The sequence below is a fragment of the Leucopleurus acutus genome (genome assembly GCF_964270905.1).
Source record: "Leucopleurus acutus genome assembly, chromosome: 17".
Taxonomy (NCBI): domain Eukaryota; kingdom Metazoa; phylum Chordata; class Mammalia; order Artiodactyla; family Delphinidae; genus Leucopleurus; species Leucopleurus acutus.
Genome location: NC_139159.1, coordinates 22,094,273 through 22,118,304, shown reverse-complemented (window position 1 = coordinate 22,118,304; position 24,032 = coordinate 22,094,273). Strand labels below are relative to the sequence as shown.

Genomic DNA, 24,032 nt, shown 5'->3' with positions numbered 1-24,032 from the left:
AAATTATTACAGAGTGCTATAGGAAGACACGGTAAGACCTTAATTCATGCTGTGGACAGCAGTATATGGGGGATATCAGTAGGGTTTTCTGTAGAAGGCAATTGAAATGGATATGTAACATGACGGAGGGGTGAATTTTTGAGGAAAAGAGAAGATACATTCATGGTTGCCGGAAAATGAATGGTTAAGGATCAGTCCAGAAAGGAGTTCCATTCATAATCAGTATAAGAAATGCTCACTGAGGCTTCCCTGGTGGCGCAGTGGTTGAGAGTCCACCTGCCGATGCAGGGGACATGGGTTCCTGCCCCGGTCCGGGAAGATCCCACATGCCACGGAGCGGCTGGGCCCGTGAGCCATGGCCGCTGAGCCTGCGCGTCCGGAGCCTGTGCTCCGCAACGGGAGAGGACACAACAGTGAGAGGCCCGCATACCGCAAAAAAAAAAAAAAAAAAAAAAAAAAATGCTCACTGGAGTGTAAGAAAAGAAGACAATGGAGAGGGTGGTAGAAGCCATATCATGAATGGTCCATGTATGTATAGTAAGTGCTATGGTCTAGTCTTTGTGTTCCCCTCCAAATTCATATGTTGAAATCTTAATTTCCGTAGCTGATAGTATTAGTAGGTGGGGCCTTTGGGAAGTGATTATGGTATTAGTGCTCTTATAAAAGAGACCCCACAGAGCTCCCTAACCTCTTCTGCCATGTGAGGATACAATGAGAAGTCTGTGACTCAGAAGAGGGCCCTCATCTGACCATACTGGCACCCTATTCTTGAACTTGCAGCCTCTGGAACCGTGAGAAAAAAAACAAAAATTCCTGTTGTTTAGGAGCCACCCAACCTGCAGGATAATTTTACAGCAGCCCAAAAGGACAAAGAGAGTTTGGATGTGAGATTTTACTCCAAGAAAGATGGGAATCCATTGAAGGATTTTAACTGGTAACTTAGAAGAGAGAAAAGTTTCATAACACATCAGGTATTTTTATAAGAAAAAATTGTTTCATCTTCAGAAAGATCACTCTGGAAATACTGTGACTAGATTTCTGGAGAAGCGTGATGGCAGTCCTGGATATAGAAAGATGAGTTAGTAGTCCATTAATATAAGTCAAACATGAAAGTGGGTATAAAAAGTGTGAATTTGTGGCTGAGAGTTCTTTTCTTTAAGTACTTGAAAAATGTTATGTCAATGCTTCTGACTCCATAGTTTTAGACAAGAAATATGCTGTCATTGGAATTGGTGTTTCTCAATAAGTGATGCATTGTTTCTGCCTGTCCACTTTCGAGATTTTTTTTTGTCTCTACTTTTCAGAAGTTTAATTATGACATGTCTTGGCAAGGATTATCTTTCTGTTTTTCCTCTTTGGGTTTGTTCAGAATCTTGAATTTGTGTTTATGTCTTCTAAAAAATTGGGAACTTTTTAGTCATTATTTCTTTGAATACTTTGTCAGTCCTACGTGCTCTTTTTTTTCATTCTGGAACTTTGATGATATGAATGTTAGTGCTTTTGTTACTGTTTACAGATTCTTGAGATCCTGTTCTTTCTCCCATCTCTACCCCTCAGTCTATTTTTCTCTGTACATTTGGTACATTGTACTGATCTCTTCTAAGTTCATGATTCTATGCTTTGTAATCTCCACTCTACTCTTGAGCAAAGTTTTTTGATTGTTGTATTTTTCAGTTCTACTGTTCTCATTTGTTTTTATTCTTATAACTTCTAGTTCTTTGTTTAAATTTTCTATTTTTTCCCATTTCTGTCAAGGAACACATAATTGCTAATTGAAGCATTTATGTGACAGCCTATTTAAAATCCTTGTCTGATAATTTCAATAGATGTTTTATCTCAGTGTTGGTGTATGTTTATTGCCTTTTCTCATTTATTTTGTGATTTCCTGGTTCTTTGTGTCATGAGTATTTTTCAATTGTATTCTAAACATTGTGAGTTATTATATGACTCTGTATCCCATTTAATTGTATTATTACTTTTTAGAAGGAAGTCATCCTATTTGAGGTGTAGTATGAGGACTGGGGGGTTACGTACAGATTTCCATTGGGCCCTACTGTCAATACCCCAGCAAAAGTGGGCACTTACATTGTCTCACTGAAGACAGATCAAGTAGAAGTTCAGCTATCCTATTGGCCCTTCTGACACCTTCCCCCCCAAAGTGGGAACATTAATATCATTGTGTTGCCTTTTAGTAGGAGTGGAAGTTCATCTCCCCAGTACATTTCTTGGCACCAGGGGAGGGGAGAAGTGAAGTGTTTGCTGTCCTTCCTCCCACTTCATTCCTTCTTGTTGATGCCGGGTGTGGGTAGAGGGTCAGCTACCTGCTGGCCCCACTGACACCAGGGTAAGAGGAAGAGAACTGCCCACTAGCCCTGCTTGTGCCATCTCATTCTGTCTTACTGCCTCAGGATGGTTATGGGGATTCAGCACCCCACTGGGTGTCACTGACACCATGTGTTGGGGGTTAGTGGGGTGCCTACTCCCTCCAACCTGTAACATCCTATTCTTATCGATGTCAGGGAGAGACGGAGGCTAGGTCCCACCATTGGACCCCATGACTGTGTGAGGGCAGCCCAGTGTTAACTAGTCTGTCAGGCACCACCTTTGAAAGTCTCTTTGCTAATGCAAAGGGGTGGAGGCTCAGCTCACCACTGGACCACACTGAAACAGCCCTGGTGGCGAATCAGAGTGCTGCCTCTTCTGGAGGGCAGGAGTGGGGTGGTGTAGAAGATCAAATCCTAGCTTGGCCCAACTGAAACCACAGGACATAGGGGATGGGTGCAATATTCCACTGGCACTTGGCTCGAGTAGAGTGTATATTATTGCCCAAATGGTTTTTTGTCTTTAGCATCCCCTTTCCTCATACTTTGGCTAGGGGGAACGGGGGTTTTTTTGAAGCTTTTTTGTCTGTTGTTCTGTTGGTGGTTATTGATTGGGGGTTCCTGTAATACCCTCTCCAGGATGTATGGGAAGCAACAGGAAACACAGGGGACTCATCACCATGTTATTCCTCAAGTCCCAAAGTCCCTAGTTAAGTCTGCCTTCTCATCTCCACCTTTCAGTGTCTTCCCATGTTTGTTTGTTGTTATGTTCAGGGTTTTAGTTTTAAGTGGGGGAACCTGGGAGAAATGGGCTACTTCATCTTCTTGGAAGCAGAGGTCTGGAGGCCTATTGATGTTACAAAGTACTGCTGACTATAAATTAAAATTTGATGATATACACCTTGCCCTTTAAGAATTATTCTGCTAGATGATGTGGCTTCCCAAAGTTACTACAATTTGATTTTCACACTTTTAAAAGTCAAGTGTTTTGCTGGAGTTGAAATTTAAAGATAAGCAAGAGATGAGGCTAAGATGATCTATGTGGTAACAGATTAAAGTTGGAAACATCAACATACATTCATGTTTAGCTTAAATATTGCTTCATATTACCTTAATACACATGTTATGTAGAGAGATACTTATAGATATGTGCATATACATGGGTAATGTACACACATATTATCTCTTTGCTCTGTCAGCTGAGAAGATCTAGAAGCAATGACATCCGGGCAGCAATTAGCACACCCCACACCCAGATCCTGCTGTCTAATACTGTTCTCTACTAAAAAGACCTAGTTATCCTTGAAGAAATAGCTGATTCTAGGACTGGGGCAGTAAATATACAAGATTTATATACAAGACCATCTTATAATGTCAGAAAGTTAGGAAGTTCCAAAAAAATATATAGGATGGGGATACCTCAGAGTGGCACACGAGCCACTGAACTGAAAAGAGTTCACAAGGGTCAGAACTAGAGCAATTTGAGGAACAAAGTAACTAACGTAGAATTAGATTATAACCCAAAGTATAAAATAAAAATCCATGTGTTCTTCTGATATAAATAAATAATTGGATACATAAGTAAATGCAGGAGAATAGATAGATCTCCAGTGCAAAAGAATTCCAAATAGTTTATGTAGTACTCCATCTTAAGCATAACTCCCTATTCCTTAGCTGTGGGCTGAGCATATTGACTTCCTTTCAAAAAGTACAATATGGAAAAGGGAAAACAGTAATTTTACAATGGAGAAACCTGAAAAACACTACCTCAGCCTGGTGATCAAGGTCGACCTCAGCATTCATAATGCATATTGATACTTTGTATGCTTGATGTGATCTGACAAAATAACCCTTCTACTCTGTGGTCTTCCTCCCCAAAACACATAATCCCAATATTATCATGAAAAATGCATCAAACAAATTCTAGTAGTGGGCATCCTACGAAAACCTAACTACTCAAAATTGTCAAGGTCATCCAAGGAAAATCTGAGGAGCTATCAAACCCAAGAGGAGCCTAAGGAAACATGGCAACTAAATGTAATGTGATGTTTTGGATGAAATCCTGGAATAGAAAAAGGACATTAGGTAAAAACTAAGGAACTGGACTAAGGTATGGACTATAGTAAATGATAATGTATCAGTATTTGTTAATTGAATGTAACAATGTAACATACTAATATAAGTTGATCATCATAGAGGGAAATGGGTATAGTGTATATGGAAACACTTTATACTATCTTCTCAATTTTTCTGTAAAATTAAAACAGTTCTAAAAAATAAAGTCTATAAAAACATTGTGTTTTCTTGTTTTATGATCATGTGCCTGTATTTCCTAATAAATATGTAAATTTGCTTTACCTTCCTTGATACTGACATTAAAGAAAATACTAAGTTACTCTGAAAGAATTTGTAACTCCAATTCAACAAGCAATAATTATTGGTATTAACTTTTTGGAAGAACCCATGGAATAAATCAAAGCAAATCATCTTTAAAGGCTGAATTTCTTTTCAGTGTTTAATCTTTTATATGATTAATGCGTACCACAAGCATGATTCTGTTTCAAAGGGCAGAAAACATTGTAGGCAATGTCTAAAGTACAGTGAAATATTAATGCATGAGGCTATAACAACCTTAATGTATTTTATGTTTTCAAAATGATGAATTGTTATTTCAGTCAATAAAGTATTCACTTGTATACATTTCCTACCCACCTTTTCCCAAAACACCCACAAGGAAATGATACTATCATCTGATATTAGGTTCATCAATTTAAATTGGAGTTTTTGGTAGCTGTGGTTGCCAATGGTACTGGAATGTGTGATACTTTTACAAATCCTCTCCATGGCAAAATTGATCTTCACAAGGTAAATCACAGTAGGTGCCTAAAGCCAAATGACATATAGCTTTGTAGCTAGATTACCAAGCATTTTACTTAGAGGCACAATAGAATGTAGAAGAGGCCACTTCTCTTTCTGTCTTTTTCTGCTCAAAGGTCACTCACCACCTTACTTTTTATCAGCCATCTCAGAAGTTTTCCATAAATTTAGACTATATAATGTCACTTAATGTGAATGTAACTCAACATTCTGTTTTAGTACAGCTAATCTCACATTATTTTATTGGTGCTAAATATGTAAATCATCAGCAAATTTTTGTACTTAACTTTTTTTTTGATGTGGACCACTTTTTAAAGTCTTTATTGAATTTGTTACAATACTGCTTCTGTTTTATGTTTTGATTTTTTTGGCTGCGAGGCATGTGGGACCATAGCTCCCCGACTAGGGATTGAACTCACACCCCCTGCATTGGAAGGCGAAGTCTTAAACCACTGGACCGCCAGGGAAGTCCCTGTACTTAATTTTTTTTTTTTTTTTTTTTTGCGGTACGCAGGCCTCTCACTGTTGTGGCCTCTCTCGTTGCGGAGCACAGGTTCCGGACGTGCAGGCTCAGCGGCCATGGCTCACGGGCCCAGCCGCTCCGCGGCATGTGGGATCTTCCTGGACCGGGGCACGAACCTGTGTCCCCTGCATCGGCAGGCGGACTCTCAACCACTGCGCCACCAGGGAAGCCCATCCTGTACTTAACTTTTAAAAATAATTAAAATAAGCTATTCAACACATTTTTCCTTAAAAATAAGAAGCAATTCTTCTTAGGCTGGCCCTGGGCACATACATGACTTTGCCATTTTTTCCATGGACTATTTTCTTATCTGTTCTACTGTGTCACATTTGTTCTACCTTCTCAAAAAGAAGCATTTAAAAATTCATCTACGCATTCATACATTTATTAAATAAATCTATTGCACACCTACATACGGCACAGAGAAAAAGGTAGAAAACTAATCTGGGTTGCACAGAAAGTAATGAACTCAGTTAAAATTTTTGGTGAAAACAGGTGTTACTCAATCTACTGGAAATTACATTTCATTATGGAGACTCACAGACTCAAGGAAAACCAAGACCTAAATAATAATAAAGTAATAAAAGCACTAGCCATTTACTGAGTGCCTGCTTGTACCTGACTCTGAAACTCTAAAATCATTATGGATGTTTTGAGGATTGTCTGATATAATTGTAATCTCCATTTTACAGATGAAAATAACAAGGTTCAGAGACATTAGATTACTTGCCTAAAGTGAAGTGGCCCAGAAACTACAGAACTGGAAATTGAACCTTAGACTTCATAATGCCAAAGTCTGTGCTTTCAATCACAATGTGTGTGTGTGTGTGTGTGTGTGTGTGTGTGTGAGAGAGAGAGAGAGAGAGAGAGAGAGAGAGAGAGAGAGAGAGAGAGAGAGAGAGAGAGAGAATGTGTTTAATAGAGAACTTCTGAGAAATGGCAAGAAAACTGCCAGGTATCCATAAAACAATAATTTAGGAGCTTCTTACTATACAAGTAATTGTTAATCATATGGCTGAACAAAGGATCTCTCACGTTTGAACTAAGAAATCAAAAGCTTCCAGAAGTTGAGTCTAAATTTTACACTTACATAAGATACTTCATACAGAATGCTAAAGTATAATAACTAAAGAGCTCTGAAAATACTGGAAGCATTCATATTAGTATGATTTCATAATGTGGAAAATAGAGGATTTAAGAAATTGGAAGATGCAGCTGCAGACTCATTTGTTATCATTTCTGTGAAGGGCAAGATAAATGAATAAAATGAGAAAAATGAAAAAAGAATGGCTAGCAATTTTAGGTAGTTTGCTTAATCTCCATACTAGGAAAGACTAAGCAAAAAAATAAAATTCTCGAAATTTTATTTTGAAAGCACCTACAAGTGTGTATGGTCTTTTTATACCAAATAACTTGGAATTATGAACTGTCAAATAAGTCTAATCTTCTCTGATGATAAAATTGCTGACTTTAGTTGAAACTATGAAATGAAAAATGAGGTAATAATAAGAAATTCTTAAGAAAAGGAGTAGATAAAGACGCAGACCTCCTAGAGAACGGACTTGAGGTTATGGGGAGGGGGAAGGGTGAGCTGTGACAGGGCGAGAGAGAGTCATGGGCATATACACACTAACAAACGTAGTAGGGTAGATGGCTGGTGGGAGGCAGCCGCGTGGCACGGGGATGTTGGCTCGGTGCTTTGTGACGGCCTGGAGGGGTGGGATGGGGAGGGGGGGGGAGACGCGGGAGGGAGGACATGTGGGAACGTATGTTTATGTGTGACTGATTCACTTTGTTGTGGGGCAGGGGCTGGCACACCATTGTGGAGCAATTGTGCCCCGGTAGAGATGTTAAAAAAAAAAAAAAAAAAAGAGTAAGTCTTAAAAATTCTTTTTTGCATTTTTTTTGTTTTTGTTTTTTTTGGCAACTTTGTTGGAGTGTGGTTGCTTTGCAATGGTGTGCTGGTTTATGCTTTGTAGCAGGGTGAGTCAGCTATACATGTGTCCCCGTGTCTCTTCCCTCTTGCGTCTCCCTCCCTCCCATACCCCCGTCCCACCCCTCTGGGTGGTCGCGGGGCACCGGGCTGATTTCCCTGTCCTGTGCGGCTGCTTCCCACTAGCTATCTATTTTACATTTGGTAGTATATGGATCTCTAATCATTGTACTACCAAATAACATAGACTCTATTATATGCAAAATAAACTATGCTTGGCATGAGGGAAATAGACAAATACTGCACATCTTTAAACATGGGGTCAGGGAAAAGTTATAACAACAAGTAGTTAGAATTCAAAACAAATGAAGTGATTTTTATAAAATAGGTTGAAGGAAATGTCTGAGGGGCTGAAAAGAAGGTAGAGTTAAGAGAGATGGAATTTCCTGGAGGAGGTACCATTAAGTAGAATCTTGAATAATGACCTGGATTTCAAGTGTACAATATCTGCAAATATTGTAGAAATATTTCTGAAATTTTGGCTATATGAACATGGTTAAAAATCTAGTGGGTGGGGCTTCCCTGGTGGCGCAGTGGTTGGGGGTCTGCCTGCCGATGCAGGGGACGGGGGTTCGTGCCCTGGTCCGGGAGGATCCCACATGCCGCGGAGCGGCTGCGCCTGTGGGCCATGGCTGCTGGGCCTGCGCGTCCGGAGCCTGTGCTCCGCGGGGGGAGGGGCCACAACAGTGAGAGGCCCACGTACCGCAAAAAAAAAAAAAAAAAAAAAAAAATCTAGTGGGTGGTACAGACACTTTGGAAGACAGTTTGGCAGTTTCTTACACAACTGAATATACTCTTGCCACACAATCCAGCAATTGCACTGCTTGACCATTACCCAAAGAGTTGATAACTTATATCTACACAAAAATCTGTACATGAACGTTTATAGCAGCTTTATTCATAATTGCCAAAACTTGGAAGCAACCAAGATGCCCTATACTAGGTGAATAGATAAATAAATGGTGGTACATCCAAAAATGGAATCTTATTCAACACTGAAAAGAAATGAGCTATCAAGCCATGAAAATACATGGGGGAAACTTAAATGCATAGTACTAAGTGAAAGAAACAAATCTGAAAAAGCTGTATCATACTGTATGATTCCAACTATATGACATTGAGGGAAAGGTAAAACTGTACAGACAGTAAAAAGATCAGTGGTTGCCAGGGATGAGGGGAGGGATGAATAGGTGTAGCACAGAGTGTTTTTAGGGCAGTGAAAATATTCTTTATAATGCTATTATGTTGGATACATTATACATTTGTCCAAACCCATAGACTGTACAACACCAAGAGTAAACCATAATGCACACCACAGACTTTAGGTGATTATGATTTGTCAATGTAAATTCATCAATTGTAACAAATGTATCACTCTGGTGGGAAATGCTGATAATGGGGGAGGCTGTACATGTGTACCATTAGGGAATATATGGGAAATCTCTGTACCTGCCCCTCAATTTTACTGTGAACCTAAAACTGCTCTGAAAAATAAAGTTTCTTTTTTTTGTAAAAAAAAAATTCCTTACCACATGAAAAAAAAAAAAAAAAAAAAGAAAAGGAGTAGAAAAAACAAAATTTAAGAGTTATGTTAAAAAATATTTTGAAACAAATGTAAAATCCCCATTACTGGTACAGAGCTTTTAAAACTTTATTTTGGTTTTAAGTTTTAATAAATATTTATATGTTTACATAATTACTGTCATATGGAAGACACAGTTTTAGGTCAGCTTTCTTCATTCTTTCTTTATTAAGCATTACTCTATTTTGCTCCATCATCTTGTAATTATAATATAGTAACTGTGTAATTTTCTACTAAGTGGATATAATTTCCTAAACTGTTTTCTTATTGTTAACAATTAAAGGTGTTTCCAATTTTTTGTTATTACAAAGGACATGACAATGAGCATCTTTATATAATAATTTTCTGGATTATAAATTATTTATTGGCATAAGCTTCCAGGAGTAGAATTAATGTGTAAAAAGATATTAACATTTTTATCTTGCTAGACATTGCCGAATTACTTGTCAAAAGATGGAACCAAATTATATTGCAAAAATCTTTGCCAACAGAAGACATTATATATAATTTTTGATTTTGCTAAATTAATAAGTTGGAAACCTATATTCCATTTCTTTGAATTCTTTGATGACAGAGTGCTGCTGGAGGCTGGGAGGGCAGCCATGTCCGTGAAGGCTCCCCAGAGTTGGAGCGGGGAAGTGGAAAAAGGTAAAAAAAATACTAATTGTATTTTCCCTCGATTGTTATCCCTCACTCTTTTCTGCCTCTGTGTAACTTATACCCAGGTAGCTGGAGAAAAATCATGTGGCAGGGCAAATTGGTATTCCAATAAATTAATAATCACCAACTTCAAATGGATTTTCAAGACTGGAAATATTGCTCTGACTTACAGTAAGTTCTTTCTAATTCTCCTTAAGGACTATTTTCTTAGAAGCTTTACCTACCCTCCTCAAATTTTCCTCCATCCTCTCTACTTCCTTCACTCTGAGCTGGTGAGGTGCTTCATAACTCATTAAGAACATAGAAGTCAGTAAACAGTCCACTGCCAAATCCATTAATTCATTAGCATTTGCATTGATCTTTGTATTCCCTTTTACTACAGGAGGTAAAGTTAAAAGGCCATGTGCACTACAGATAGCATATCATTTTTCTCTCATCTTCTCAAGTACTTCACAGCACTGCATTTTCTACAACCCATCTACTCCTTATGAATGATTCTTGCCAAAATTCAACCTCATTCTAGACTAGTAACTCCAACTTAAAGTGTTAAAAACTATACATGTAACATGAAAGCCTCCCTCCTCCCCTAATCCCTGCATATATTCTTTAGCCAATTCATGTCTAAACTTTTCAAAATTGTTATCTTCATATATTGTTTCTATTTCCTCACGTCCCATTTACTCTATAATTTACATCCATCTGACTTCTCTCACCGTAATCTCTCTGCCCACTGTCCTGAAATTTTACTTATGAAGGTCACCAGCGATCTCCATGTCAGTATAGCCAATGAATAGTTTTTGTCCTATTTCTAGGCTCTTTCCTTCTAAAAAAGAAAAAGAAAAACAAAAACAAAAACCGTTTTTTTTCCTTTATGCTTTCACACTCTCATCATCTTCTGTCCTGGTATATTATACTGGCTTTCTGTGTTTAATCTGATTTCTAATATTCTATTAGTTTCCTTTATCTTCAGTGGAATAAACCACTATATGAAGGATTATTCTCAACAGTTAGTTCTCATAATAACAGTACTAGTAGCAGCAGTCAATACTTCTATAATGCTTATTATGTGCCAGACACTATTCTAAGACACTGTTTAAATACATATATATAGACACACACACACACACACACACACACACACACACACACACACATATATATAAGGTTTTCCTCCTCATAGGCCTATGAAATAAGCCTATTATTATACCCATATTACAAATGAGAAAACTGAGGCAATGAGAGGCCAAGGTCACATGATCAGTACTTGGTGAAGCCCCGCCTGAGTTAATGCTGGAACTTTAGAGTAGACAAGTTAAATAATGTCTCACAGATTGGCCTTAAAAGTGAGCAACATTTAATTAATGACTTGTGAAGTATCAGAAAAAAATGGAACATTTTAAACTGAATGGGATCTACTAAGTCATGTATCAGTAACTAAGAATGACTCTTATTGAATGAAATTATTTTTCATTATTCTTTTGAAAGAAAAATATTCTTGTGTTACTGTTTCAGTTTTTTTTTCATTCACATATTTATTCATTTATTAGACACACATTTCCTACACACCTTCTATGTGCCAGTGTCTGCTGCAAGCCTTGGAAGTTTCAGTGGTGAGCAAAAAATTACAAAGTCCTTGCTCTTAAGCAAATGTCCAGTGGTGGAGGAAGACAGTAAACATGTAAATAAATGTTGTACAGTGACAGAAATACGACTGGACAATGGGGTGGAGAGGCACTGAGGAGGCAGATCTCTTTGGTCAAGATAGTAGTGGTGGCGTTTGAACCGAGACCTTAACGATCAGAGGGAAATTGGTCTGGGTAGAAGGATTAGCCAATCTAAAGCTGGGAGAGCAAGAAGTAGAGCTTGTTGCATCTGAAGGACTGAAAAAGACAACTGTGCCTCGAACCCCATGAAGGTCAGGGAAAGATGCAGTAAGTGACCAGCGCACATGGTCCCTGTGAGCCTGGCTAAGTAGTTGAAAATTTAATCTCTTTACAACAGATAGCCTTTAGAGGTTAGAAGCAGTGCAATAATAGCGTCTGATTTGTGCTTTTTAAAAGACTACTTTGACTGTTGAGTGTCCTACAAAAGCAAAATACTTGTGTCTCTATGAAGTGCAGATAGTAAATTTTAAAGAGCCCAATGAGCTCATAAGCAGTTGGTTTACTAACTGTAATCATTTATCTTAATTAAACTTCATTAATATAAGCTTGGTGACCTTGGGGTCCTGGGACATATTAGATGAGGGAAACCCAACTATTTTCAAATAGTGTGATTTGAAAAATTCTCAAAATTGTTGGGGTTCAGGAAGATTTTTTTATTGCTGGGGCTGGATGGGAAGTTTAGAATAAGAAAAGAAAGTATGATGGCTGGCTTCCATCTATTCTCCCTTTCTGTGGGAGAAACAATGGTGGGGTGACTGCTGTTGACCCAATGCTTAAATTTCAGAGCTGGTTCAATCCAGTAAATATGTGCTGAACAACTATTATATGTTAGGCACCTAGCTGGAACTGGGAATATAAAGAGAATAATTAATAATAAAAGCAGGTATTACTAATAAGAGACAGGCACTGTGCTAATGCTTAACATGCACCATCTCAAGTTACATTAATTTACACACTAACCATATGGGATAGATGCATTTATTATACCATTTTCCGGGTGAGAAATCTGATCCCTTTAAGGGGCTTAAGTTACTTCTCCAAGGTTATACAGCTAGTTAAGGGCACAGGCAGTATTTGGACTCAGGTCTGGTATCAGCACCAATTCTCTTAGCCATTATGCTCTATAAGGACCTTACTTGAGAAGTTCAGGATTATACATATATGGGTACAACCAACCCTAAGACCATCTGGCAAAACCAGTTGCTTGAGAAGTCCTGGATTTATGTAAGATGCTCTTGGAATGGAGAAGATCGTGAAGGAGGGTCCCCAAAACACACTCTCTTTACTAAGGGGCAACAGAAGAGAGAAAGAATTAGCCTACAGCAGTATGATATTGAGGACCAAGAAACAGTGTTTCTCTCTTTTGTGAATAGTTATTAAATTATTTCCACTTCAAAATATCAGAAAGAAATCACAGAACTATGGACAGTTTGTGGAGCCACCCTATCTTAGCGTGAATCCTGGCAGGTGTAGAGTTCATAGTATGACCCTGGCACCTAAGTGTAGTTAAGTAAGCTTTCATTTTTCTTTAGCCTTAAAGCAAAGCAGCTTTCTGATAGGTATAATTTAAGAAAGTCTTCAAAGGAAATAGTTAAAGTCCACTATCTCAGAGAAAAGCAATTTTGCAAAAGATCTATCAGCAAAAGCAAGGCCAAACACACCAATTATTTAGTGAGACTTGTATTGTTATGTCATTGCTCATGTTGTTTCTTTATGCATTTACCTGGAAGAAGGCTTTTAATGTTCAACAATTCTCAAAGAGGTAAAGACCCACACTGATGTGTCAGAGCTTTGCCCTGGAATTAGATCAGTTTAGGTTTGGCTACTTACTAGAATTAGGTAACATTCTTAATCTTTCTGAGCCTGTTTCCTATCTGCAAATAGGGATAACACTATCTATTACAGAGGGATGTGGCTAAATTAAATGACACATGTAAGTGAAATATATCCTTCCAGACTGAGAACATACCTAGTAAATGTTAAGTGATCTGCAAATATTCTGCTTTCTTGAAATGGATGAAACCTGTTATCATGTTCTTAACCAATGGTCTAAATATCAAGACAATATTTAGTTAAAAGTTACATTTGTTCTTTCACTGACCATCTGCATTTTAACATATTCTAACATATTCTCCTTGATAAATTTTGTCAATATTAGTAACATTTGTCATTTAAGCTATTACTTTTCATATGTTTAAAATATTTCAATGTGATATAAGTCATTACTCAAAGGGATGCCTAGCTGGCTTTGTCAAAGATTTATTTTAAGTAAAAATAAAAGACACATTTTTCATTTTCACCAAGTTTTATTGAACAGTGTATTCATTAACTGTATGAACTTTCTGGCCAACCCAATACAGTAGCCAAGACATGGAAACAACCTCAGTGTTTTTTTGTGGATGAATGGATGAAGAAAATGGGGTGCATATAACCTACTATTATTCAGCCATGATAAAGAAGGAAATCTGGCTATTTGTGACCACATGGGTGGATTTGGGGGGCATTATGCTAAATGAAATGTCAGACAGAGAAAGAGAAATACTTTATGATCTCATATGTGAAATCTAAAATACTGAACTCATGATAGAAAGAATGGAATGATGGTTGCCAGAGCTGGGGGTTGGAGATGAGGAAAATGAGTGAAGATGATCAAAAGATAAAAACTTCTAGTTATAAGATAAGTGAGTAATGGTGATGTAATGTATAGCTTGGTCACTACAGTTAACAATACTGTACTTTATGTTTGAAAGTTGCTAAGAGAGTAGATCTTGAAAGTTCTCATCACAAAAATAAAATTTGTAATTATGTGAATTAAGGTTAACTAAACTTATTGTGGTAATCATTTCACACTATATATATGTATCAATCATCACATTGTACACCTTGGACAGATACAATATTATATATCAATTAACCCTCAATAAAACTGGAAAAAATTCATTTGTATTTTAGCATAAATATATCACATTGGGTTTCTTGACAAGATTAATAATAACTATAAATAAAAGGAAATAAGATATTGTTGTTGCTGTTGTTTGCTTTTCCAGAGTGCAAAACACTAAAAAGGGGGGAGGTGAGTATGGGCTTGCCAATGCTGCTCCCTGGGCCCTAATGCTGTGATACAGACATTTAGTCCAGATCTGAAAGAGAACTTGAGTCATTTCAACAAATCTGCAAAACAGTCAGGTTCAAACATGAAGAGATGAATAGATATCAGTAAATTCTTTTTCACACTGCAAGAAATCTGCCTTCAGCTTTCGGCAAAACCTCAGTTTTTGGGTTATGAGAGTAACAGTTCTTAAGCAACCAGTACGATGCTTACACCAGTGCTTTCTCCCCACGATGAATAAGTTTTCAGTCTCCCCACCAGTGCTCATCCCTTCTCCCCTTAATGTCTTGGCCAACATTCAACAATCAGCCCAGAAAACTCTTTTCCAGTTTCATTGCCTGTACATGACCACGTTATTTCAGTCACCTTGGCACATTTATATTACCTACTTCCTAAGGTAGGTATTATATATATGAGATTTTAAATAAAAGAATGCCTGTACTTAATGCTCAACTCCTAGCACAATATGAATATTCCATAACTGCTGACTAGCATTATTATTATATCATTTACATTAAAACTAATCTGTACTTTCTTTCACACACCCATGTTCTTTGTCCCCAACTGGGGTAAAGGAAATAAATGAACGTTTATTGATTATCTACAGTGAGAGTATAGAATGCAGTGTAGGCTATAGAATTAGTGGTGTTCAAGCCTGAAACTGACCTGGATTTGAATTCCAGACCTCTCACTTACTTAGACTTTACTACGCCTCAGTTCCCTTACTGATAATTAGAGATAATAGACATTTCAGGGACCATGGTAAGGATTAAAAATATTATAATGTTTGGATCCATAAAGGGCATTCATTACCTCATTTAATGTAAACTGTTAGATAATCTGATTGAGTTTTGAGAATCTGATAACGGCTCTGCATCCTTTTGCTAAAAATATTTAGATAGGTAGATAACTATTCATAGCATTTTGCATATAATTCCAGGGCTTTGCTAATATGAAAATCAATTAAAGGTTTTAGTTGGCACAAAGAACTCAAAGAAATTGTTATGGTGCAAGAATTATAATTCTTCTTGAAATATAGACTATCATCCTGGAGAAGAAAGAACAACATTTTAATGTGGTCAAATTTGAGTCAAAACTATGCACTTCCATAATGGTGTTTCTACCAGGTCTTGATTTGACTGGGATTGAAATTTCTGACAATACTGTCCCCATCACAGATTTGAAAACCTGGCAGACAATCAAGTGCAACCTATAGTTAAAGGTCGCTCATCTAAAAAAGTGGGTATGTTAACTACCATTCTGACAAGAGCATTATGAAGATTAAGAAAAAGCACAGATAAACTCTCCTAACACCTGACAGCCAAGTAATACATCTTTCAGCTCTTTCAATTCTTTTCCCTTCTTACCTTACTTATTTCCTTCCCTGCTCTGAGTTCTCACTGTGTTTCATGTCCCACAACGCTGAAGTCATTGTAATGCTTTTACTCAGAAATCTCATTTAACATTTAGCATAGTAAATAAGAAAGCCTAAGAAGTGATTCACGTAAACTGCCATTATTACATCATTCTGGTAACCTGATTTGTCCAGAAGTGTAACTATGTGATTCTCCTTTACTTCTAGTTGCTCACCATTCATGGGCACAAATTGAGTGTATATCAGATATATTAAATTCCTGGAAAATTATCTGTGGCGTGATTTGGGGTTCTATTTGTGTACTACAGCTTTCCTAAAACTAAACTATTATCATTTCTACCTCTCTTCTGTCTGAAAATCCTCAAAACATAATTTCTAATTAATAGTTATACTAATTGGCATTATAGTCATTCTTTTTTGCTTTTTCTCTGATTATATCCTCTGACTTTTAAGTCAATCAAATGGGTTCTTTACATATGAGGAAGTTCAAAGAGGAAAATAGGATGAGTAGGGTAAGAAGACATTCACACATAGAATTAGTGGAAGCCTTAGCAGTAACAAAACTAGTGAAATTAGAGCTAATTAATTAGCAGTCAGGAAAATTTTGTCATGTGCTGTCATTAATTGGTCAACGAGGGTAATTAGGCTTACAAACAATAGAAAGCAGAGTGGAAAATCTATTGGTTCTGCCAGCTTCTCCGGCTTGTTATCAGCACAATTTTCTCCTAGTTTATGAAACAATAACAGTTCGCTATTAGAATTTAAATGCCATCAATATAAGATATGGAGATATGTGAAGCCTACTACACTTTCTTCGTAAACTAGTACTATAGCATCATAAATTTCACAGTAGAATGATTTAGTTGAAAGATAAAATTCATGCAGAGTACACTATTTGTTTAAACTTCAAAAAAAATCAAAAAGGATTGCTATATCTTGGCACACTCTTCTTTGTAGAATACGTTAGAGCCGGCCTTTTTTTGATTAAGAGCTACTGTTCTGTAGAGAACACTTTTTTCATATTCATAATCATCAGGCAAATCAAGGATCTGACTTCCTTAGAATCAATGTTTTTTTCCTCACTTCTTAACAAAGAACAGAGCAGCTGATAAGAAAACTAAAATACCTCTTTTTTATTGATGTATAGATGATTTACGATATTATATTAGTTTCAGGTGTACAATATAGTGATTCAATATTTTTATAGATTATACTACATTTAATTATTATAAAATGATGGCTATATTTCCCTGTGCTGAACAATAAAATCCCTCTTCTGTTAAAAAAATAGCAAATGATGGAATGTTAGAAAATTAATTTATTTCCCATGAATAATGATCAATAACTATGGGACACTGGCCCATGGAAGATAAGAGGCTTCTTTTTCCATGTGATTCTGAATACAAAATGTATCCATATTCAGGAATCGTTTTCAAAGTGAATTTTTTTTGGTACCTTAATAATCATAATGGGTACTAAGATCAATTTGTTTTAACACTTATGTAGATAAGTGTTAAATATAAAATGGTAAAACGTAGGGTCTTTTCACTTTTTAATTTTAACTCTGTATATGAGACAAAGAAAACTAACCGCTTTCTATCATACTGTAGTTTTTGCTCAACTACTACTACCAAAATTCTTGAAAGATAGTATTACCTGTTTGTGTCCTTTCAGAACAACCCCCTTGCATACCAGTGCCATAAAAAAATCAATAGCCTTGAGAGACCGTTCAAGGAAATCATTGTTATTGATTCATCCCTCAAATATGACCTAATTTAGCAACAAAATGATGCTGAAGTTTATTGTTTCTTCTCAGTGAATTAATAACTCTGGAAGATTTAAATGTATTTTCCTACATGACAGAGATGGCTTCTATACACATACACAATGGACACATACACACAAATAACATCCTGATATCCATTTTACATCTGTAATTCCACTCTGAATTCTCCCTGCCATTAACCAACTCAAATCCACATTATTCAACTCCTTTCCCTTGCTGGATGGATTGGGTTCAGGAAACAGGGAGCAATTTTAATGTCCTCTTTAGTAAACCTACACCCTATTTATGAACTAAGAAGAAATAGCTTTGGTTTCTATTTTCTGGTATCTTGAGCCTTTCATATGATTGCATCTCTCCAACTATATAGCTTGCAGAATTAGTATTATGATTAGAGATGCAGAAAAATTTTGATGCCTAAAAATGTCTTCTCACCTACTAACTCATGGTTGGCACTCAACTCTCATCCCTTTATCTCTGAATCTCATCCCGTTACCTTAAATCTTTTTTTCCCATTAAAATTCAAATACTGTTTGTGCTTTAAGATCGTAGTCATTTTTACCTCAGCCTGAATGATCCAAAAGCAAGTTTTGATGATGTGAAAGAGGGAAGAGAACTTGAGGGCATAAGTGTTCTGCAGAGGGTATTAGGGAATAGAGAACACAGAGCAATAAATAGACTCACAGGGGAAACTCAGAAAGTGGAGCTTGATGAAACAAGCAAACATCACGGTTTTGCTAAGGTCTATTATAATTAGTTGTTATTCGTGTGTAAAAGTTTGCCTAAAAAGCATAACCTATGAGTGATGTGTGTCCCTGCAGATTACGGATGTATAATATAATTCAAACAGTGCAAGGAACACACAGATTACCACATGGCCTCAACCATGCTCCATTTTGTAGTCTGCCCACTTTGAGCATCAGAAAATGGATTGTAGAAATCTGGTTCATCTTATTTTAAACTTCTCATTCCCCAAATTTGAAATAGTATTTATTTAAAAACTAGGCTCTTTAAAAAGATCTCAAAAACCCTATAAAGTATTCATTGAAAAGAACCTAACATTTACTACTGTAGTACATTATGTACAATTTATTGACTATTTCTCCTGAATATACATTTATGTATTTCATAATCTACCATTTATATTAAGTATAACTATAATATGATTCTGGTGCCAACCTTGACAAAGCTGGGGAAATCCTTTGCTACAAAAATATGTCTCTGCCTTATATGTTTGTTTCAGTATTAATTTCCACATTTGCCAGCAAGATACTTTTCATCCTACTAAACTAATAGGCCACTTAGTTGAATACTGGATAAAATACAAATTGCAGAGAATTCTCCATTTCTGTTTATAATTTTAAAAGTTTCAACTAAAAGTGCAAAGCTTTTATCAATTTCTGTAACTTGCTCTCTTCCTAAACCTACTTGCTTCTTACATCAATATTTAAGTTTCTGGTTTTAAATAACTGTGACTCTCCTTTAATGTGTCCTCTGTTAAAGGCTTTCTCTCCCTTTAGAATTGTTAGTAGGAGAAGTGGTATTTTTGTGGGAAGAAAACAGCATCTTCTCTGCTACTCAGCCTTCAGGACTATAGAGCAACATCCTCAGATGTATAATCAAAAACCTGGCCTGGCATCAACTAGTGGGATTAAAAACCACTTTTTCAATTCCTTGCAATTAAAATATTTACATCAACTTCTCTTTGTTTTAACGATACCATATAGAACCCAGTGTGGGTGTAGCTCATGATTCTGCTTCTCTGACTCATGATCTTAGACTTCTTGCTTCCAACTTCCTGATGAATGTGCCCTTTAGCAATTGCTGGGGGCCAGGTTTGTTTACTGCTACCGGTTTCCAACAGTTCAATGCCCTGAGGCATCTCTTGAAAGTATTTCTTTGCTACAAAGTATTTCTCTCCCCTGCCCTCACCCCACTCTCGGGTTCTGTTGCTTATTTAAGGTTTGCATCTGTAAATAGTCCTTTGGGTTTGTTTCCTTGGTGGACTGGCTGTCTTCCAAGATTTTGTTGTTAATCTTGTCAGACATTTTAAAGATGACCTTTTGGTGTTGTTATAAAACTTCTCAAGAAAAGGAAAACAGAAGTGCTCATCTAACCCTCTTCTAAAGACTATGCAAAAAAGCCAGTTGTTTTAAAACATTATGGCTGGTGATATAAATGGCTGCAGCATATTATATCTGCACCTGCATGTTTTTAACTTCCAGAAACTAAAAATCAGCTCTGCAACATGCAATCAGACATGAAGAAAAAAACAAACAAACAAAAAGCCAGTATTGAAAATTTTCTGCATGATATGTGAATGTATTGGCCAACAAGCCTGCTAATTCTAATATTTACATAAAGACAGTAATCAAATAACCAATGCAGTAAAACAAACAATTCTTCTATGAGAAAAAAGAGTGATGCTACTTAGAGTTGATGGACATGAACTTTAGGAAGTTTAGAGCTGAAAATAATCTTGGAGGCCTCCTTTTATAGATGAGGAATATGAGGTCTATGGTGGTTAAGTGAATTGTCCAAGCCAGAGATGGGACTAGGGTCAAAGTTGAGGTCTTCTGCCAGGGTGTTGAGCTTACTCTTTGAACTTGCTGGGTGTTTACATATTGCATCAAGAGAGCCCATACGTACTGGATTTTCTTCCATTTACTAATAGAAGTAAGTTAGTGCCTTTACAGTTACTGTAGTATAAAATCAGCCCATTCAGTCAAACTAGTCAAAAATTAGTCAATCTAGGAGTCCCAAAGCGACAATGCTTTATAGGCTTTTTCTTTTCTTCTTTTATTTCCACTGGAAATGGGAATTAGATAATGCATGTTTGTGTGTGTGTGTGTGTGTGTGTGTGTGTGTGTGTGTGTATATATATACACTTATATCTTGTTCAAATTTAAAAGAATGCAATTTTTTATAGTCTAATTATGTATGACATAAAAATAGAACATGTTGTTAATCAAATATATTTGTACTATTTATTTTTGTAAGTAACTTCCTTTCTTTATCTATCTATACAGTTTTAAAGATAATGGGACGACACAGAAATATTATTCATTTTCAAGCTAACACTGATAAACAATGTTTTGTAAGTGCCCTAAATTATGTAAAGACTAAAAGTTCCATTGTTCTATCTATGGAAAGTGGTTGATGTTTAGCTATGAAATAATGTATCAATCTCAGGAAACAATTCTTAGGTTAAAAAACTCATTTTCCCCATGATGTCTTTTCACAAAGATTTAATTCAAAGAATTTGCCTTTGTAAGATCTCGATCACTTTTCACCATTGTTCCCATGCATGTTCCTGTTAAGGGTGCCTGATTCTGTTGCTAAGCAACCTTGCAGTCTTGTTGGGGCATGATGATGAACTAATAATTATTTTAAATATGTCTGTTTGGATAGGGTCTTTTTAAGAATATTGTGATACTTTTGTCTAAGAGGCTGTGTAAGAGGGTTCTTCATTTCAACTTACAGTTCTACAGGAATATAAGTGATAGCATGATGTTTTCCAGAAGAGTTGGAAGAATGCCAAGAGTACACTAGAAAAGCACTAGGTCTTACTTCCTCCCGGTATGCTTTTTTTCTAGAAAAGGGTAAAAATCAGTCAGCTGACAAGCCAAGAAATTTACCAAAGGATTTCAAAGAAATATGAGGCACATCAATATTCCTTTTATTGATTAGATTAAATTATTATTTTTTTCCTTCTCATCCCAAATTCTTAAGAAAAATTGTCAAGCCATATTATGTTGAAAAATAAGTCCCATGTAAGCGAGACATGGGTATTTGAATTTTATCAGGCTTCCAGATAAAACTAAATTGTTGATTAAATCCTCTCCATCCTGCTTGCTCTTGTCCCAGACATCCCTCTCCAGTTCAGGAATATCCTCCTTTAAATAGCTTATTTAACCATATGGGACTGATGCCAGTGGCCTTAATATTTTCTGTACGGTATACTGGGATATATAAGGGGACTACCATCATATCTTTAGCATGTAGTGAGATTTAGTAAATAGCATTCCCAGTGTGTATCTGGAAAAACAAAAAGGTTGTTCCTTTAAACAATCTTCTTTGGTGATAAAGCAAAGAATCAAAGGTATTTCATTACTAAAGAATCAGAGAATGTCCTAGCTCTAAGACAAGAGCACTTCTAATGTCATCTCAATATCCATCCAATCCAGAAGCAGAGCTGATGGTGCTACCAAGAGACAGAGCCTCCTTGTGGTGACACCACCTTCAAAAGTTTTGGAAGGTACCCCCAAACATCACCAGTTTTCTTTACAACCTTGCTTGTCTCTAGTATTTAAAGATACATCTGATACTTATTGATTCTATTTATATTTTGAGGGTGATCCCTTCTTAGGGATATCATCTCATATGCAAAGTTAAAAGTATTGATCATTGTTCTCTCCTAAACTTAAACTATTATAATTTATGTTTAAGGCAGCCAAGTTTAATAGCTTTATGACTTGGGGCCATAAAGGTGAGTGTTTAAATCTTGGTTCACTGTTTTGTAGGTGGTATATGGCCACTCCAGGTATCAGTTTTCTTACTTATAAAATAGGGTTTGCAGTGCTTTCTTCACAGATAAAGGATTAAATTTGATATGCTAACATAATGTCTACCATACAGTGTACATTAAATGTGAGCCCTCTTTCCTATCTCCACTGGGTGTGGCCAACTTCTAGTTTTCTAGGATTTACTAGAAAATTTCATACCTTCTAGGAATATATGGCTTCTGATCATATTCCCTTACCATCTTCATTTTACTAAACTAAAGGCTCTTAATTTTTTTGTAATTCCCACATTCTTATTTCCTATCTCAGCTACTTTTCTGTTAATTTTTTAGAATTCAGTTTATTTTAGCAGGCATTAATTGAGGTAAGGAATTACGGTAGGTCCTGTGGTTACAAATGTAAACAGGATCTCTGTTTTCAGGTACCTTATAGTCTAGTGTCAAGAGTAGTAAACAGACAAAAAATTGCAATTTGACCTGATAAATTCTGTGATATTGGTAAGCCTGTGACAACACAAGTGAAATATCTAAATCAGATTAGGGAGGATGGGAGATTAAAGGTAAAGGAACTTGCTGTACTTGTAGGCTTTTCTCTAGAGTTGGCAAACATCTGTACCTGCGTTCAAGGTTTAGATTGACCAAGACAGCCTTAACATTCCTTTCAGCTTAATAAAACTTTAGACAGGTTTCTTCCTGACTTATAGGCCCTTGACCTCCCCTTATTTAGAACATTTACTCTAAAAAACATGCAAATTCTTTTTTCACCCCTTTGACACGTAAATCTTCTTCTAGTAATCTTGCCAGATTTACAACCCAGGAATGTCTTTCTCAAGGACATGGGAGCCATTTTTCGAAATGCAATCATCAAGAAAGATAGCATCACATTCTCTGTGGGAGGGCAAGAGTCTAACTTCAATAAATGCTGATTAGCAAACACAGATGGCCTAATCACATTAACCAGTCTCCTAATGTCCTCCAGTACCAGTCCACTAGCTCGCTCCAGAATTGATAAACTCTCCCACCTTTTGTTTCAGCAGAGTTTAGTCCAATCTCTCTCTCCAATTGCAATAGTTTTGAATAAACTTTCCTTTGCCTGTTTAAGTCTGTCCTTGGACAGGATGCATCCAGGTTTTGTACAAGGGAAAAAAACTGATTTTTGCCCAATAATCTACTCACTGATGCCTGGCACTTGGTCAACTTTTGTAATTGCTGATTAAAATAAGTCCATCATGTCAATGTCTAGGGGGAAATGTTTTCAATGGCTCTAAACACTTTGAGCAGTGATAAATGAAACCTCTAAGTTCACCATCTTCTAATTGGAACTAGAATTATTTTTCCAAAAATATATTTCTTTACACTTATGCACAAAATGACCCTTTGCCTCAAAGAGACTGTGAGTAGGCTCAAGTATCCATTCGTCCTAAAAGCTTTATACTCATTCTTTTGGTATTTCAATTATCTCAAGTGTTCAGAATCATGAATAAAGTTGGGAGCAATTCATGAGGATGTTAATCAACTATAAATTACTCAACAAGGTCTCCCCTTATTATACTCTCCATGAAGCTCTCTAGAGGATCAGCTCAGGTACTGGCCTCATGCGCAGTCAAGATTGAGAGAGGATTT

The 24,032-nt window shown here is 36.6% G+C and overlaps 1 protein-coding gene across 2 annotated transcripts in view; it reads right to left on the bottom strand.

Annotated features, from left to right (window-relative positions):
• Positions 1–24,032, bottom strand: part of PKIA (cAMP-dependent protein kinase inhibitor alpha) — a 95,610-nt gene that overhangs the window by 32,860 nt on the left and 38,718 nt on the right. The gene's annotated exons all lie outside the window — the stretch shown is intronic.